This window comes from Pan troglodytes, chromosome 3, assembly GCF_028858775.2.
Source record: "Pan troglodytes isolate AG18354 chromosome 3, NHGRI_mPanTro3-v2.0_pri, whole genome shotgun sequence".
Lineage (NCBI taxonomy): Eukaryota > Metazoa > Chordata > Mammalia > Primates > Hominidae > Pan > Pan troglodytes.
The window spans coordinates 162,251,141-162,271,438 of NC_072401.2; positions in this window are offsets into that span (position 1 = coordinate 162,251,141).

The following is a 20,298-nucleotide window of genomic DNA, read 5'->3' on the forward strand; positions in this document are numbered from 1 at the left end:
GAGTTCTCACAAGATCTGATGGTTTAAAGAGTGACACTTCCTCACTCTTTCTCTCTCTCTTGCAGCCATGAAGAGACGTGCCTTGCTCCACCTTCACCTTCTACCATAATTGTAAGTTTCCTGAGGTCTCCTCAGCCATGTGGAACTGTGAACCAAACCTCTTTCTTTTATAAATTACTTAGTCTCAGGAAGTATAGTGGTGTGAGAACAGACTAATATAGCAGCCCAAAGGGAGCATCCTCAACTAGACACCAACACTGCTGGCACCTTGACCTTGGACTTCCAGTCTCTACAATTCTGTTAAATATATTCTGTTGTTTAAGCTACTCAGTCTTTTGGTATTTTGTCATAGGAGCTCTAATAAACTATTAGAGGTGGTAGCTCTGTTAAAATTCCTTTATCTAATCACTTTTAATAGTACAGTCAGGCTTCATACTGCTGAGAGTATCCAAACTACCATCACAAGGGACACAGCTTTGGCCTTCTCACCTTGTTTTCAAAACTTGTGAGACTCTGCTTGGGCCAGTTTTCATCTTTCAAGGAATTTGTGCATTTCATGTAAGTTATTAAATTTATGTTTTTTAAATAGTTTGTAATATTTCCTTATTATTATCTAATGTTTGTAGAACATTGCTGTTATCTGTTTTGTCTCACCGTTTTGGTCATTCTTGCTAGAGATTTATTTGTATTGATCTTTTTTAAACAATAGCCTTGGTATTCACTGATTCTTTCCTTCTTTCTTTCTTTCTTTCTCTTTCTTTCTTTCTTTTTCTTTCTTTCCTTCCTTCCTTCTTTTTTTTTTTTTTTTTTTTTTTTTGATGGTCTCTCTCTCTGACACTCAGGCTGAAGTGCGGTGGCACTATCGTGGCTAGCTGCAGCCTCGACCTCTCAGGCTCAAGTAATCCTCCCACCTCAGTCTCCTGAATAACTGGGACTGCAGGTGCACACCACAAGCCTGGCTAATTTATTTTATTTTTTGTAGAGACAGTCTTGATATGTTGCCTAGGCCCTTGATCTGCTAGACTCAAGCCATCTTCCCGCCTCAGCCACCTAAAGTGCTGGGATTACAGGTGTGAGCCATAGCACCCAGCCTGATTTGTCTTTATTGTTTTAAATGTTTTGTCAACTTCTTTCACTTTTGCTCTTCTCTTAACTACTTTATTTCTCCTGTTTGTTTTGGATTTACGTGATATTCACCTTCTATATTTTAGTTCAAGGTATAAGCTTAGGTCATTGATTTCAAATTTCTGTCTTTCTAATATAAATATTTAGCTGGGGCCTACAAATATATAGATATGTTGTATTTTTAGTTTCATTCAGTTAAAAATATTTTCTAATTTCATTTTTGTTTTTCTTTGTAGTCTGTGGATTATTTACAAATGTAGTACTAAATGTTTTACAAGCTATATTTCTGTTATTGCTTTATAGTTTGTTTATATCAAAATTTGTGTGATTTCAATCTGTTTGAATTTATTTAGATTATTGTATGGTCTAGAATATCAGCTATATTGGTAAATATATAACATGTACTTGAAAAAATGTATATTATAACTTTGTTTGGTGCAGTGATCTATAAATATCAATTAGTTCAATTTGACTAATAGTGTTGTTCAAGCCTTGTACATCTTTATTACATTTTAATGTGCTTGCTACATTTTATACAGAGAGAAAAATGTCAAAATATCTTAATCTATTGATTTTTAAATTTCTCTTTTCTGTTTTATCAGTTTTTTCTCCATGTATTTTGAAGTTGTTTAATTGTTATGTATTTTTGATAAATTCTCTTTGTATTATAGAATGCCCCTCCATTTTTTATTCCTGGCCTTATTCCTGTCTCTAAAACCTACTTTGTCTCTTACTCATACACTCATTTTATTTTTCTTTTGTTTAGTGTTTGCAGGCTAAAATTTTTCCCATCACTTTTATTTTTAAACTTCCTTTAATTGTGTTTTGCATAAAATTTTTTTTTGTAGATTATTTGAAGATTTTTTCATAGGATTTTATGTGCCTGGTTCTTGGCTTTTGAATCTAACAGTCTCTCCCTTTTAATTGGAGTGTTTGTAACATTTATATTTAATTATCAGATTTAAATTAATCATCTTTTATATTTCTATTTATCTTCTAAGTCTTTTACTTCCCTCTCTCTCCTTTTGCCTTATTTTGGCTTATTATTTTTACTGCATTAAATCTTTATTGGTGGCCTCATAGATATACTTTTTTTAGTGTCTGTGCTATATTTTACCATATACAATTATAACTTATTATAGTTTACCTTAAAAAATTATAAAATTTTACTTTTAGTTTATAAATGTAGTACTAAATGTTTTACAAGATATATTTCTGTTATTGCTTTACAGTTTATTTCTTTGTATCAAAATTTGTGTGATTTCAATCTGTTTAAATTTATTGAGATTATTTAAATAGTTTTCTTACTTTTTTGTTTTAAAACCTGTTATGTATGTAGTGAATACTCTTGCTTCCTGTTATTTTAAAAATCACATTTTCTCTTTTCCCAAAATCTTAATCAGTATAGTTATGGGTTTATTAATTTAATTAACCTTTTTGAAAAGACACTTCTTGACATTGTTACATTTCTCTATTGTCTTATTTTCATTTCATTGTTTTATTTTGTGTCTACTTTGTTCTTCTTTATTTAGCTTTTTAGGCTGGAAATGTGTTTGTTGATTTAGACATTTTCAAAAGTTTTACTTAAAGCATTTAAGGCTTGGAATTTATCGTTAAACATCACCTTCACAGCATTCCCACACATGTTGATATGTTGTTGATATGTTATTTTATTTATTCATTCATTTATTTATCTATTTATTTGAGATGGAGTCTCACTCTGCTGCCCAGGCTGGATTGTAGTGGCATGATCTCAGCTCACTGCAACCTCCTCCTCTGGGGTTTGAGTGATTCTCCTGCCTCAGCCTCCCAAATAGCTGGGTTTACAGGCACCCACCACCACACTCAGATAATTTTTGTATTTTTTAGTAGAGATGGGATTTCATCATGTTGTACAGGCTGGTCTCAAACTCATGACGTCAGGTGATCCACCTGCCTTGGCCTCCCAAATTAGTGAGATTACAGGTGTGAGCCACTGTGCCCAGCCTGTTGTTATGTTACCCTACAATGTAAACTCTGTGACCATTCAAGAACATTATGACTCTATAGTATATGTGACTTTCTACCTCATATGGTTGGAAAGGATACTCTTTCAAGTTTTTTATATTTTAGATGGAAGTGGAACATCATATACTTTTTATCTTTTTAAGTTAGCTGAGCACTGCATTAAAACTGTATATAGGCTGGGCGCGGTGGCTCATGCCTGTAATCCCAGCACTCTGGGAGGCCGAGGTGGGCGGATCACGAGGTCAGGAGATTGAGACCATCCTGGCTAACACAGTGAAACCCCGTCTCTACTAAAAAATACAAAAAATTAGCAGGGCATAGTGGCGGGCGCCTGTAGTCCCAGCTACTCGGGAGGCTGAGGCAGGAGAATGGCGTGAACCCGGGAGGCGGAGCTTGCAGTGAGCTGAGATCTTGCCACTGCACTCCAGCCTGGGCGACAGAGCGAGACTCCGTCTAAAAAAAAATAAAGAAAAAAAACCCTGTATATATTGTTCCTGTTGTAAACATACCCTAGAAAGAATAGTCTTCCTGTGATTGTGTAGTATTTCTTAAATCTCAATTTGGTCAAAGTATTTGGTAATGTTTGTCCATATATATTTTTATTTGTTTTTCCAGTTCCATTTATTGCCCAGAAAAGGTATATGTAAAATGACTAAACATATTTATGGACATATCTCCTCCTTCCTTTAATTCTGTCCATTTTATATTTTTTCTTGTAGTTTCAAGCTCTGTTATTAGGCACATATACAATCATGTTTGTTAAGTCTTCATGATGAACTGAACTTTAATTTTTATGAGGTGCTCCTCTTATCTCAGGTAGTATTTTAACATAATTTTTCTGTGATTAATGTGGTCACTGCAGCTATCATGTGTCTACTATTTTCATGGTATAACAACTCGGAATGTGTACTTTTGTCCTATGTGTATTTTTATTATTATAATGCATTTTTAGGTGACCATTACTTGGGTCTCACTTTTTTATTTATTGTGACAACATTTGCATTTTAGTTGGTATACTCTGTTAAATAATATTTAATGTAATTTTCAAACTGTTGGATTGAAGTCTCCAAGTTTTCTATGCATTTTTCTGTTAGCCTTTTCTGGTTTCAGTTCCATTGTTCTCCCCTTCTGTCTTAAGTTAGGTTATTTTAAATATTGCTTTTAATTTATCTGTTGGATATTTAGATATACTTTTTTACCATGTAATTAAAAAATATTTGTTCTAGTGATTTCCGTATACATGCTTACTTTTCACAGTCTAACTAGAGTTGGCTTTATACTACATCATGCAAAAATTATAAATGTTGAACAACAGAGGTAAGTTTATACTCATCCTTTATGAAATGGTGCATTTACTATAGTTATATTCTTAGAGTACAAATCTGCTGAAAATTAATTATTTCAATTTTACTGTATCAGTAAATCTCTTTAATTTCCTTCTATTCTGGAAGGATATTTCATTGGATGTAGAATATTGGGTTAACAGAGTTTTCTTCTTGCTGTTTTCACTCAGCACTTTAAAGTAATTGTTGCAAGTCTCTGTCCTCTATTATTTGTGATGAGAAGTCAGTTGTTATTGAAATTTAATTTATCTATTGAATATTTGACACCCTTATAAAAATTGTCTGAATTGCTCTGTCTCCAACATTCTTAGATAGATTGCATATATATTTTGTTATTGTTATAGTTGTTATATCAGGCTTCTGTCAGAGAGGCAAAGTCAGTAGGAGCTATTCAGAGATTTGGTACAATATTGTAGGTATGATATCTTTATGTTCTGGCTGCTTTCACAGTTTTCTCATCATCTTTGGTTTGTGGCAGTCTGATTATTGTGTGCTTAACTGAGTTTTGCGGATTTTTTTCTTGTTTTGCTTGTGTGTTTTTTTTCATATTTTCTGTATAATGATAGCGTAATTTCTTGGATTTTTGAATTTATACCTTTCACTAAATTTCAGAAATTTTTTATTGCTTTCTCAAATAGTGCCCTTTAATATCTCTCTTCTGTTCTGAGAACTCAACTACCCATAAGTAAAACATTCTGATGTTGTTCTAGATGCTTTGAGAATTTTTTCATTTATTTTTGTTTTGTTTTTATTTCTGCACATTAGTTTGAATAACCTCTCTAAGCCTATCTTCAAGATCACTAAATTATTCTTTCTCCAATTGGCTATAAAGCCTGTAATCTGTGGTTTTCAAATTGTAAATATTACACTTTTAACTCAATGTTCAACTGTAATTTCCATTTCATTCTAGGGGTTTTGTCTTTTCATTTCTTATCATAGTTTCCTTAGTGAGTTTCAGCATAATTTTAATAGCTGACTTAAAGTTATTATTTGCTAATTCCAAAATCTTGGTCATCATGAGGTTGTTTATCATATTTTGGTTCAAGTTTTGAGACCCTTACAACAGTCGTCTGCATTGTTCAGTCTGCAGTATTTTTAGATATATTGTATATAATTTGTTATCATTGTGGTGATATCAGGCTTCTATTAGAGAGCAGAGTTGTAGCAGATATTCTGAGATTTAGTACAAGAAATTGGTTTATGTGATTGTGGGAACTGACTAAGCAAGTCTGGTAGTCTGAGAGTATGAGCAAGATGAAAGTCTAGGGGAATAGGACAAAGCTGCTGTCCACAGGCATAATTTCTCTTCTTTTTGAGGAAGCCTCATCCTGCTTTAAATCCTTTTAACTGATTGAATCAGGCCCACCTAGATTACATAGTGTAATCCTCCTTAAAATTGCCTAATTTGAGGCTTGAATTACATCTGTAGAATACATTCAATCAACACCTCGATTAGAGTTTTGATTGAATATCTAGGGACTGTAGAGTAACCAAGTAGACATATCAAAAAAAACCATCACAATTTTTTTGTTCTTTTTTCAGGATTTTAGTTATTATTTTTGGAAGGGTATGTCTGATAGGAGAAACTTAATTATCACTGAAGAGCAAACTCTTTAATTACTTTTTAATTTCACTTTTCTTTCTGATGTTTTAGCTTTCTTGGCTTTACTTAGTTTTCCGTAGAATCTTATCCTGTCTGTGCTCTTTCCAAATTCATCTACATTTTGTGATTATTTTATTTTTTGTTTCTTATTTGTACTAAGCTCTTTTAGCTTTGTTTTTATCTCACTCTCTTTTTTAAAATTTCCCTATTTTCTCTCTTTGTTTTATGTCTCTGGATTTTTATTTCTGTTTTGTGTTGTTGATTCATAAGTCAATTTAATTCTTTTAGTTCTTTTAATTTATTAGAAAATAGCTACACAAAATATATCTACCACATTTGGTAGCATTTTCATATCAGGTAGCTTGTCTGCTTTTTGCTTCTTTTCATATTTTCCTGTTTTACGTGACAGCTTTTAAAAAACGGAACCTCAAATGCACAAAATTGGATTATTTATAATACTGTGTTCATAACCCATTTTTAAAATTAGTTTTTGCATGGGTCATTTTTGTCTAGTTAAGAATTTAAGTTTAATAATATAAAATAGGCACCCAAAAGACCATATCCGAAATGTGAGATAGGATATTGAAAGTAAGACATATCTTACTACTGCCAACCCATCTCCTGCTTCCTCTCAGCTTTAGACCAGGAGTTAACAAACCACAACCTATAGGGTGGACATCTGCTTTACAAATGAAGTTTATGTATGTATTGTCCGTGTTTGCATTCCGAGTTGCATAATTGCAATGGAGGCCATTTAGTCCACAAGCTAAATTAGTTACAATCAAACTCTTTAAGGAAGTTGGGTGACCATGCATTAAAAAGCTTTATAGTTTATGTGGTTTTAATGAATTTTTAAATCATTCCTAAGTTGCACATGCATACTTTGGTTGTTTTTAACTTTATAAAATGAATAGCATTATATAAGTATTCTTTTGTGTAGTATTTTCCCCTATAATTATATTATAAAAATCTATCTATATTAATGTGAATTATTTAAATTCACTCATTATTATTGGTGTATATTCTGTTGTGTAAATATTTCACAATTTATTAATTTACTCTCCTTTTGAAGGAGACATTTTCTGGATTTTGGTGTTATGAAAATTTCTGCACTTTCAGCTGTGACATGACTATTAACTAATTCAACTGAAACTAGAATATATATTGAGATTTTTTTCTCCTTATCTTTTAGTAAATATATTATTTTCAGTATTACAAAGAAATGTAACAACTTCAGAGAAATGTTTACATTTAATATTCAAGTGACTACAGTTTTAATGTTAATGTATAATGATCTGTACACATGAAAATATTTAAACAATTGATTTCTATTAAGGCCTTTATAAACATATTCATTTTTTGAAAAAAATTTATGAAAATTTATCTTTATTTTCTAAACTGAATCATATTAATTTAAATTGTTTATATATTTCCCCCCAAAAAACTCCAGCTTGTGATTACAACTCTAAACAAATTCTGAAGTTCTTATGAAGAATTTCCATCTCAATAGTTGGATTCACTATAGTCACATCTTCGTTTGTATTTACTTCGTAAAATGTAGAAAACTTTGATTTAGATTTAAATATTTATTGGAAAAGTTAATGGTTCATGATTGTTATGAGCACTGTAGAAATCAAAATATGGCAACTATTTGAGAAATAAAATATACATTTTTAGAACTCAAGTGAAGTTGATATCAAATATAGATTTAGAAGTTTCTCTTATTCAGTAGAAAACACTTCATTATTTGGAATGGTAAAACACAATTTTGAAGTCTGTTTTGCACTGTACACAAGCAATTTCTCCTGATTAGTAATTTACACAAAGTACTATAAAACACAAATTTTGTTGCTGTGCAAACAGGGTATCTTTTTATAATATATTTGAACAAATTATATCCATACGCAATTTCTGTTGTATATTTTATATTTAAATGAAAACTAATTAGTCATAAAATGTAATAAAACATCATATTTTATTACTGAACTTTAATTATTATGATTTTTGTGTGTTAACTTAATGACCAGAAATAATTAAGTAAAGCTAATTAAATCCTACACATGTTATGGATTATGCTATTTGGTTGTATATCCAAGATAAAAATCACAACATTCGTAAGAGCTATTTTCAGTTTTGTAAAACAACTAATATTTTGAAGCAATAGATACGCCTTTCTTTTTCATATATGATGAAACTTCTAAAGAATTAACTCTCACATTTTAATAGCTGTGCTTTGATATGCATCTGCTCATGAATGGCTGTAACAAATTATTTCTTATTATGATTTGAATATGTGCTTGAATCCGCTGAACTAGACAATTCAGATCTTAAGTTCATTCATTGCATGGGCATGTGCTCAGGGAGGATACAAGTTATCTATATTATACCTACAGCGTTGTGCATTATACTTAAAATAATGGAAGTATAATTTAATCAATAGTGGTCAAGTATTTTTTGCTGATGGATCTCTTTTTCTCAAGCATACCTAAATTTTTGAAACTTTAAATGATTATTTTCTATTAGCTCTTATTATGAAATCTTCATCTGTTGCTTTAAGAGATTATCTACCACTGGGTATCGTCACAGCATGCCTGTAATCCCAGATACTCAGGAGGCCGAGCAGGAGAATGGCTTGAGCCCAGGAGTTGGAAACCAGCCTGGACAATATAGCAAGACCCCATATGAAAAAGATATTTTTAAAAAAAGATGCTCTCCATAAAATTTGGAATCTTTCTGGAAATTACTCTATGGCACTTTCAGGTATTTTTCATTCTCTGTGTTAGATATTTTTGAATCACAGTCATTTTCTCTGTTCTATTTACTCTGAAACATTTTTCACACTTAACACTTGTATCTTTCATTTAGGTCCTTAGAATGACTGTCAATACCTAGATTTATGTTTTATAATTATCCAGCACTTCACCAAAGATTGCTATGTCTCTTTCAGCAGCCTAACCAGAATATGTAATACTAATTATTACATATAATAATCACATATAATTAAATACATAATTTTAGTTTTCTTTTGCTTTAGTTTACTTTTCTACCAATCCAATTTGAGTCTGGTCTTTTTCCTGATTTTCTAAACAAACCTCATTTTTGGATAAATATTATTTTGGGAAGAAGTCCTTTGAATATATTTCTTAGACTTAATTCAAAATACTTTACTGATTTTTTAATTTGAACCTCCAAAATGGAATAGTACCTATTTAATAAAAAAAGAAACATTAATACCTACATCCAATGCTTTAAATTATCCACTGAACACTGCTTTCAATGTATCCCACAACATTTGATAAGTTGTATTTTTATTTTCATTTAGTTTTGAGTATTTTAAAAATTTCTTTAGAGACTTCTTATAATCTGTGTTTTTTTTTTTAGTAGTATGTGGTTTAATCTCCAAATATTTGGGGATTTTCTAGCTATTATTTTGTTATTGATTTCTAATTTAATTCCATTGTGGTCGGAGGACATAGTTTGTATGATTTCTATTCTTTCACTTCTTTTAAGTATGTTTTATGGCCCAGAATGTGGTCTTTCTTGGTAAATGTTACATATAATCATTAGAAACATGTGCATTCTACTGCTGTTATTTGTGGAGTTGTTTATAAATATCAAGTAAATCAAGTTGATTAAAAGGGCAACTCAGGTCAACTATATTTTACTGACTTTCTGCCTGCTTGATGTATCAATTTCTGAAAGGGGGTTATTTCATCCTCAAGCATAATCATGGATTTGTCTGTTTCTCCTTGCTGTTTCATAAGTTTTTGCCTCAGATATTTTCACCTCTGTTGGTAGGTGCATACATGTTAAGAACGATGATGTCTCTTTGAAGAACTAACCCTGTTTTGATTATGAAACATCCTTGCTGATAATTTTCTGTTTTCTAAAATCTGCTCTGCTTTGTCTAGTATTAATATAGTTTGTCTGGCTTTTTGTTTTATTAATATTAGCATGGAATATCTTCTTTTATTCCTTTACTTTTAACCTATTTATAATTTGTCTATTTAAGGGGTTTTTTTAGACAACAAAGAGTTGGATAATTTTTTTAAATCTAGTCTTCTAGTCTCTATTTTTTAATTAATACAGTTAGGCCATTGATATTTAAATTGATTATTGCTATTATTACTTTAATATTTACCATCTTTGAAATTTTTCTAATTCATTATACTTGCTCTTTTCTTCTTCTCTCTCTTTGTGGTTTGAGTTGTGCATTATTATGTGATTGCATTTTATCTTCTTTTTTAATATGTCAACTTTACTTCTATTATAACATTTTTTAGTGCTTACCCTAGAATTAGCAGTATACATGTCCAATCAAAGCCCACTCACAAATAATATATTAAGCTTCATGTGTAATTAAGGTATATTATCAGGGAGTAATCCCAATTCCTCTCTCCCATTCCTTGTAACATTGTTGTCATTCACTTTATTTATTTATTATTTATTTATTTATATGACATAATCATGTAGTATATTACTGATATTAATATTTCAACAGTCATTTAGATCAACAAAATATTAGAAAAATAAAATATTCTGTTTTATCTTTCTTTATTCCTTCTCTGATTCTCTTTCTTTAATCAATCTGAGTTTATGATCTATATCGTTTTCTTTCCTCTGAAGATTTTCCAACCGTTTTTGGCACAGCAAGAAATTTCAGAAATTAAACTGGCAGTTAATTATCTGTTTTTTAAAGTTTGTGTGACAAGGTCCATTTCTTGTTCACATTGAAAAATAATGTTGCTGTATGTAGAATTCTAAGTTGGTAGAGTTGTGCTCAATTCTCTTATTTGCAATGCTTGTAAAGAAAAGTGTAATATAATTCTTTCCCTTGTTCTTCTATATCTAAGTTTTTTTCCTCTATTTGATTTAACATTTTTTATTTTCTCTATTATTATTTATTTATTTATTTTGTAATTTAAGCCTGCTATACTATACACAGGTGCAGATTTTTTAGTAATTGCCCTGTTTGGTTGTACTCTGAGTTCCAGCCATGGTTTGGTTTGGCATTAATTTTGCAAAAATCTCACCCATTATTACTTAAAATATTTCCTCTGCTTATTTCTCTTTTCCTTTCTTTTTTTTAGCTTTTATTTTTGGTATTTCCATTGTGAAGATGATACCCTTTGCAATTGTTTTACTGTCTTTGAATATTCTGTTCTATATTTTAAAATTTGTTTTTATTTTTGTGTTTCAACTTTAGTCATGTCTACTAATATTTCAAGGATACCAATTCAGTGGTGGTCAGTCTACTGATGAGTATATCAAACGCATTCTTCATCTCGGTTACAGGTTATTTTTGTTTGTTTTTGTAGCATCTCCTTGTGACTCTTTTGTGGAATTCCTACCTCTCTTGTTCTTGCAGGCTGTCTACATTTTCCATAGAGCATTAAATATTAAAATTAGTCCATTTATATCCCCAATCTGATGACTTCAAAATCTCTGTTGTACCTGAGTCTGGTTCTATTGCTTTATTTTTCTCTTCAAGCTATGAATTTTCTTGTGTTTTAGCATGTTTTATAACTTTTTGTTGAAAGCTGAGCATGATGTATCTGGTAATGAGAACTAAGTTAAATAGCCCTCTGGTGTGGGTTTTGCGTTACTCTGGCTAGGACTTAGGCTGTGTTTTATTTCCGCTGTAGCAGTAGGTGTCAGAGGCCTTAATTTCTTCTTACATACTTTTTTTCTTCTTTATTGTCATTAGGTTTCCCTAAAAACTTATTTTTTATAAATAAATTTTGCTTTTTGCAGCTCTTTCAGCTGTATCAGCAGCTGAAATGCTGCTATGATACTGGAGTTGTGTTCATGTGGTGATATGGTGGTATGGGAGAGAAGCATTCTGTAATACTATGATAAATCTTAGTCTTTAGTAGTCCTGTATTACTGGTCCTAATCTTCACAAATATTTTTCAGTTATTTTTCCTCACCTTAGTTGAGAAAGTAAGGCTAGAGGGGTTGGAATTGGGTAAGGCTTCTCCAATGTCTTTGACCTTGTTCGGTGGGCCTTTGCCACAAAGAGTGCTGAGGGTTTATTCAAAAATGACTACTTTTCCCAAGAGTATTCTTGGCCCTTTTCATTGTGAAAACAGATGGGGTTACTGGAGGAAAAGCCCATGAAAGATTGGAGGGAAAAACCTAAGACAGAGTTCCAGAAAATTCTCACTTTCACACTAGTCCATACTCTGCCTCCAGCACTGAGTCTCAGTTACCATTTAAGTGTTCCTACCAGTTTATAGCTCTAAAGGATTTTAATCCAGATAAGCTGATCTCAGAGGTGGGTCTCTGTATTCTCTGGGATCTCCATCTTAGTGGTGTTAGTTTGCCCTATGACCTAAATATTCTGATAGCTCTCAGAAGAGTTGCTGAGTTTCAGTTTGTTCAGTTTTTTCTTGGTTTAAGGACAAATGTGACAACTTCAAAGTTCCTTAGATGTCGACTAAAATTGGAAGTCATAACATCCATTATTTTTTTCTCCCCCTCTGTTTGATTAATTCATGACTCAGCTGTGGTTGAAATTCTACTCTTGGTCTTTGAATTTCAAAATTACAGTCAAACATAGTATCATTAAAATAACAGGTACAGTTTGAGAGATTATGCCTATGACTGACTAAATACTCATATGCAGTCACAGGAATGCACGTACTGCTAATCCGAACTCTTTCTTACCATAAAATCAGCAGCTCAAAACGAGAAGAAAAAAAATGAATTTTGAAATTGCTAGACAGCTAACCTAAAGCCTAGACCTCTATTTATCAATGTATACTCTTGTAAGCCATTCAGGGCTTATAATGAAAACAATCTTGAGAAATTTTAATGTGAATCCCTCTAACTTTTCTACCTTGACCAAGGATAAATGTCCATAATTATCTCTTGGATCCTAAGGCTTTTCATTTACTCTTTGTTGACTACATCACCATCTTCTGTAGTTGCATTTTGATTTGCATTTATTTGCAATGTTTGTGCTATCTGTGGACCATTTAGGAGCAGAAGCTGAATAATTTTTTATTATTCTTATTCTAATGCATCTCATATATCAGAAAAATAAGTATGCCTTATTAATGTCGGTAAACGTAATGCATTTCTAGAGAGCACTGCTTTTATGGCTTTCAGTTACTTTGATTTAGAGGGTTTAAAAGGAATTGCATATGATGTAACATATTTGAAAGTGTCTATGTAGGTAGAAAAGTTTCTGAATTAATTCACCTTAAATGTTAAAAATATTCTAGCTACAGAGAATGAACTTTTTCCCAAATAAACAGAAAAAAAATGGATATATCTTCTGCCAAAGGGTTAGAAAAATTAGAATCATTTAATTACAAGTCCATGCATGTATAGCACATGACATATAATTTCTTAAGTATAGATTAATGCTGTAAATAAACTTCCATTATATAAATGAATAAATTTCCTTAACACCCCGTTATTGTACAATTCATTTTGGCATAAGATGATACTAGAGAGTATTTTCAAATGAAGCTCCATATTTCTAAAATATTAATAAAAATAAAATCTCAAAATGTTGCTTGTTGATGAAATTTCAAATATTTGGAAAGTTTGTTAAGTTACCTTGTTAAGTTACCTTGTTCTACCTAGTTGTTGAGCTAACTATGTTCTTTGATTATGGATGTATAAAATTCTTTAACATGATTTTTAAAAATTCATTTCAATTTATATTGAAAAATATAGTAAATTCGTATGTAGAAGAAATACATCAAACAATTTTCCCATTAATTTTATCTTATTCAGGTTGAACCCATTGTATTTTTTTATATTAATTGACTGAATATATTTGTAACTTACAGCTCTTTTATTTTTACTGCTAATAATAAAAATAATATGTTAGAGGCTTTGTATGTATTAAATCACTGAAACTCTCTGCAACTTTAGGAAATAGTTTATATTAAACCCATTTTATAGATGACAAAATTGAGTTAGACAAGTTAAGTAACTGCTCAGAGCTTTATATACACTAAATATCAGAATTAGGCTTTATCTCAGAACTCTTTGACTCCAAGATACAGGAAATTAAGAACTATTATACTTTCTCTATTTCTAAATGTAATACAATTCACACATTTTAAATATCTTAAGTGTCAATATCTGCCGTACATTAAAACAAGCTACATCAAAGAAAGTTTATTGTCTTTTTAAGTATTATTTGGAAAAAAATCTTAAGTATGTACATATATATTTAAAACTACCTAGAATATATTTTCAACAATAGAAAATCAAATGAAGTAATAAATGCTGTGGTCCGAATATCTGTGTCCTCTTCAGATTTTTATGTTGCAATCTTAACCTTAAGTTAATGGCATTAAGAGGTAAGTCCTGTGGGAGGTGATACACTGATGGGGACATCCCATTAAGTAACCAATGGGCTAAGGCAGCTCATTTGCCATTTCTACAGTGTGAGAATGCAGCAACAAGGTGCCAACTATGAAGCAAAGAGCCCTTACCAGACAATGAATCTACTGACAACTTGATCTTGGACTTTTCAGCTTCCCAAACTGTGAGCGATAAATTTCTGTCATTTATAAATCACTCAGTCTATAGCATTTGTTATAGCAACACAAATGGACTTGAAATATTAGATTACAACAATTCTCACATTACAGTTGTTTTTCTTTTGTCTTTTTTTTTGAGGGTATACTCATAACAAAGTTTATATAGTGTAAACCAAAAATAAAATTCTAAGCCCCTCAACCAACTAACTGATGGACCCTCCTCTTGGCCAAGGGCATTCCAAAGTTAACCTGAAAAACTAGTTCAGACCATGATGGGTATACCCTAGTCCCTTTGGAATTCAGATACAACTGACCAGCATTAAGATCAAAACAGAGACCTTAAGACTGGTAGAATAGACTCTTTAAGTCTGATGGGGAAAATTTATAATCTATTCTCTCTGAAGCCTGCTACATTGAGGCTTCATCTGTATTACAAGAACCTTGGTCTACATAACCCCTTATCTTAACCTGGGCTCTCCCTTCTATTGATTCCAGATATTTAGATAAAAACTCTTTCAACCAATTGCCAATTAGAAAATATTTGTATCCACATATAGCCTGGAAGTCCCCACTTCTAGTTGTCCTGCCTTTCTGGACCAGACCGATGTACTTCGTACGTGTATTGATTGATGTCTTCTATCTCCCTAAAATGTGTAAAACCAAGCTGTAGCCTGACCATCTTAGGAACCTATTCTCAGGATCTCCTAGGGCTGTGTCATGGGCCAGCAGCTCCAAACCTTTTGGAACGAGGGACTGGTTTCATGGAAGACAATTTTTCCACAGACTGTGGGGGTGAGAATGGTTTGGGGATGATTCAATCACACTACATTTATTGTATGCTTTATTTCTATTATTACTACATGGTAAGATATAATGAAATAATTATGCAACTCACCATAATGTAAATTCAGAGGGAGTCTTGAACTTGTTTTCCTGCAACTAGATAGCCCTGTAACTGCCCACTGGGTTCACCTTGCCTGCTGCTTAGACAGAGTCAATTTCACAAGACAGAAGAATTGCAATGGACAAAGAATAATTCACACAGAGCAGCTGTGTGGGAGACTGGAGTTTTATTATTACTCAAATCAGTCTATCCAAGCATTCGGGGAGCAGAGTTTTCAAGAACAACTTCATGGGCAGGGGAAGCCAATGAGGCAGGAGTGCTGATTGGTTAGGGATGAAATCCTAAGGAGTGGAAGCTGTCTTCTTGCGCTGACTCGTTCCTGGGTGGAGGCCTCAAGATCAGATGAGCCAGTTCATCAATCTGGGTGGTGCCAGCTGATCCATCAAATGCAGACTCTGCAAAATGTCTCAAGTACTGATCTTAGGAGCAGTTTAGGGAGGGTCAGAATCTTGTAGCCTCCAGCTGCATGACTGCGAAATCATAATTTCTAATCTTGTTGCTAATGTTAGTGCGGCAAAGACAATCTAGTCCCCAGGCAAGATTTGGGAAAGGGCTGTTATCTTCTTTGTTTTAAACTATAAACTAGGTTTCTCCCAAAGTATAGTTCAGCCTATGCCCAGGAATGAACAAGGACAGCTTAGAGGTTAGAAGCAAGCTGCAGTCAATTAAGTTAGATTTCTTTCACTGTCTCAGTCATAATTTTGTAAAGCCCCTTTCAATCCCATCTGGGTGTGATGGAAGACAGTGACAGATCATCAGGCATTAGAGTCTCATAAGGAGCATGCAACATAGATCCTTTAGGTGTGCAGTTCACGATGGGACTTGGGCTTCTGTGAGAATCTAATGCTGCCACTGATCTGACAGGAGGCAGCTCTCAGGCAGTAATGTGAGTGATGTGGAGATGATGAAGCTTCCTTCACTTGCATGCCCCTCACCTCCTGCTATGTGGTTCAGTTCCTAATAGGCCATGGACTAATACTGGCTCATGGACCAAGGGTTGGGGATCCCTGTCATAGGTCATGGGTCACTCATATTTGACTCAGAATAAATATCTTCAAATATTTTACAGAGCTTGACTATTTTTGTCATCAATAGTAAAAAACATGGGACTTTTGAGTAAGGTAATATTCTAATTTTATATTCAATGTCTGTTAATCCATAGCTAGATAAGTTAGATGTGTTTCTTATTGCCTTTGTGGCCCCATGTTTTTAGTTTTTAAGGTGTTTTTAGATTTTATTTTTCATCTTTGTTCTAGGGTTACCAACTATATCACATAATGGTCCTAAGGATTAAATGAAAAAAAAATGCAGTAAGGTAAGCATTCAGTGAATGCTTCTTTTCCTTTTTTTTTTTTTTCATAAGGCAGGAAAATTCAAAGCACTGAGAGTGTGTATATATTTTTTTCTTCCTACCTTTACTTCTGCTTTGGTGAAAATAATTATATTTGAGGCACAAAGTACAATGTATTTTATCTTGTCATTGTTTTCCATTTGAAAGAAAAATTGTAGTACAACTAGGTAACAAATTAATTTTACTAAAATAATTTAATAATATTTATTTTATGTGAAAAAAGTTCTCATCATGGTTAGGTTTAATATGTTGTATGACACATACAGTAAATAAGGTCATTCTACAAATATGGATAATATTTCAATTTGTTTTCATGTGAATAATACATGCATTCATACATATTTAGTGTTTGTGTGTGTGTAAACTTCATGTTTGAAGTGACATATTAATAACTGAAATTTTGAATCATCTTGTGGTGCTACATATGGAATAATAAGGTATATAAGGGCAATAATGGTTCAAATAGCACAGCGTAATTGCATATGATTGAGCTCCATAGACATGACCCAAGAGATAGGTACTCTTGTAACAACCATGCAATAGGCAAGTGACTTTGAGAACACACAAAAAGTGAAATGACCATGAATTATATTGCCAGAAATGTTTCATTATCCTTATAATGAAAGAGAATGGAATATAATTTATAATGAATGCAAAAACGGAAGCTCTTCATGTTCTTCTTTGTCATTAATATGAATGAGACATAACGAACAGCAAATTTATCTTAGAAATACCGAGGTCACTAAAATAATTTCTGAAACATCATGCAGGTAGATGTTTGGTAGTTTCAACAAGTTGTGAAAGTTGCTAGTCATGAGCTGACTATTATGATTTATTTTCCACTTAAATTTTCTTAATGATTATTCAATATATCATATATCATTTTAGAAACCTGATTGAAAACTCCAACTACGTTTATTAGTCCATTTTCACACTGCTGATTGACATACCTGAGACTGGGTAATTTATAAAAGAAAGAGGTTTAATTGGACTTACAGTTCCACGTGGCTGGGGAAGCCTCACAAACATGGCAGAAGGCAAGGAGGAGCAAGTCACATTGTATGTGGATCACAGCAGGCAAAGAGAGAATGATAGCCAAGCAAATGCAGACTCCCATATCAAACCATCAGATCTTGTAGAGACTTATTAACTACCATGAAAACAGTACGGGAGAAACCCACCCCCGTGATTCAGTCACCTCTCACTGGCTCCTTCCCATAACATATGGGAATTATAGGAGCTACAAGATGAGATTTGGGTGGGGACACAGAGCCAAACCATATCATTGTGCCCCGGCCCCTCCCAAATCTCATATCTTCACATTTCAAAACCAATCATGCCTTCCCAACAGTCCCCCAAAGTCTCAACTCATTTCAGCATTAACTCAAAAGTCCACAGTCCAAAGTCTCATCCTAGACAAGGCAAGTCCCTTCTGCATATAAGACTGTAAAATCAAAAGCAAATTAGTTATTTCCTAGATACATTGGGGGATACAGATATTGGGTAAATATAGCCCTTCCAAATGGGAAAAATTTGCCAAAACAAAGGGGCTACAGGCCCCATGCAAGTCCAAAATCCAGTGGGGCAGTCAAATCTTAAAGCTCCAAAATGATCTTTGACTCCATTTCTCACGTCCAGGTCATGCTGATGCAAGAGGTGGGTTCCCATGGTCTTGGGTGGCTCCACCTCTGTGGCTTCGAAGGGTAGAGCCTCCCTCCTGGCTGCTTTCACAGGCTGGCATTGAGCATCTGTGGCTATTCCAGGCAAAAAGTGCAAGCTGTCAGTGGATAAACCCATTTTGGGGTCGGGAGAATGGTGGCCCTCTTCTCACAGAACCACTAGGCAGTGCCCCAGTGGAGACTGTGTGTGGGGCTCCAACCCCACATTTCCCTTCCACACTGCCCTAGCCAATGTTCTCCATGAGCGTCTTGCCCCATGCAGCAAACTTCTGCTTGGGCATCCAGGCATTTCCATACATCCTCTGAAATCTAGGCAGAGGTTCCCAAACCCCAGTTTTTGACTTCTGTGCACTCACAGGCTCAACACCACATGGAAGCTGCCATGGCTTGGGGCTTGCACCCTCTGAAGCCACAGCCTGAGCTCTATGTTGGCTCCTTTCAGCCATGGCTGGAGCAGCTGAGTCGCAGGGCACCATGTCTCTAGGCTGCACACAGCACTGGGACCCTGGGTCTGGCCCATGAAACCATTTTCTCCTCAGCCTCTGGAGATGGGATTTGGGTGGGGACACAGAGCCTAACCATATCATTACCCATTTAAATCTATAAGTGTTTTTGAGCTATTATTTATTCCTTCTTGTATTTTTATTCTTATCAAAAATAACTTACCTTATTTTGGAAGAAATATAGTTTTCAATCTAGCAAATGCTATTGGAGAACCTGTTCTATTTATATTTCAAATTCCCATGACATCGTATCTCTGTCTCTCTCTCTCTGTTAGGCTCTACTTCTATTTCTTTCTCTTTCTCTCTCTAATCTTGTTCTTTTTTGTCGGGATGCATATTTATTTATACAACAATATTTCTTAAATATTAATATGTAAAATCAACTTTAATAATCTTCGCATGCTCCCAATGGAAACTAACTTCAAAGCAGTAATGAACATGGCCTTATATTTTTATTCAAGATACTTATGTAAGGTTAGATTAAGTTGTTTGAACTTCAGCCAAAATAAATCACAGATATTGTGCTTTATTTTTCATATTTTTAATTTAATGTTTATTATTTCTCTTAAATCTTAAAAAACCTGCCACAGTGTTCAGATAGAAATTGAGGTTTATGGTAGAATTTTCTAGTCTACATAGAAATAATGTAACATATTACTTTATCAATCATTTTCGTGAGTAGCTATTTCATCAACTTTTCAGACATTATCCTTGAGATGCTTACTTAATGTCTACTTTGCTGCCACCCCTCTTCATATACCAGTGCAATGTTTATAAACAAATGTGTGAGTGCAGATGTTTTTATATTGCAGAAACTTACTGAGTATTTCAGCACACTATCATATAAGTGCATCTGAAGTTGTATTTATATATCCTATCCAGGCTTCCAAAAGAATAAACAAAAAAGCTGTCAAATATCATGGACACATTCAATAAAGAATTATTTCACATCAGTGATAGGACCCTTTAAGGCAGCTGCCAACATGGTCATGGATGGTTTCATAGAACTCCTGCAATGCTAAAGAATCCTTAGCTCTTGCATTAGTGTTCATCATGGTGTAACTGACCAGTGGTTTTTTCTTGCCCCTGTCCAGATAAAGCTGATTTATCAAGGTTGGGGAAATGCGGTAAAGAAAGAGGTTAATTCACAGAGCCAGCTGAATAGAATACCAGAGTTTTATTTCTACACAAATCAGTCTCCCAGGTAATTTTGAGGCTAATGTTTTTTAATGGTAATTTGGGGGAAGGGGTGGGAGTGGCTAGACATTGGATGCTT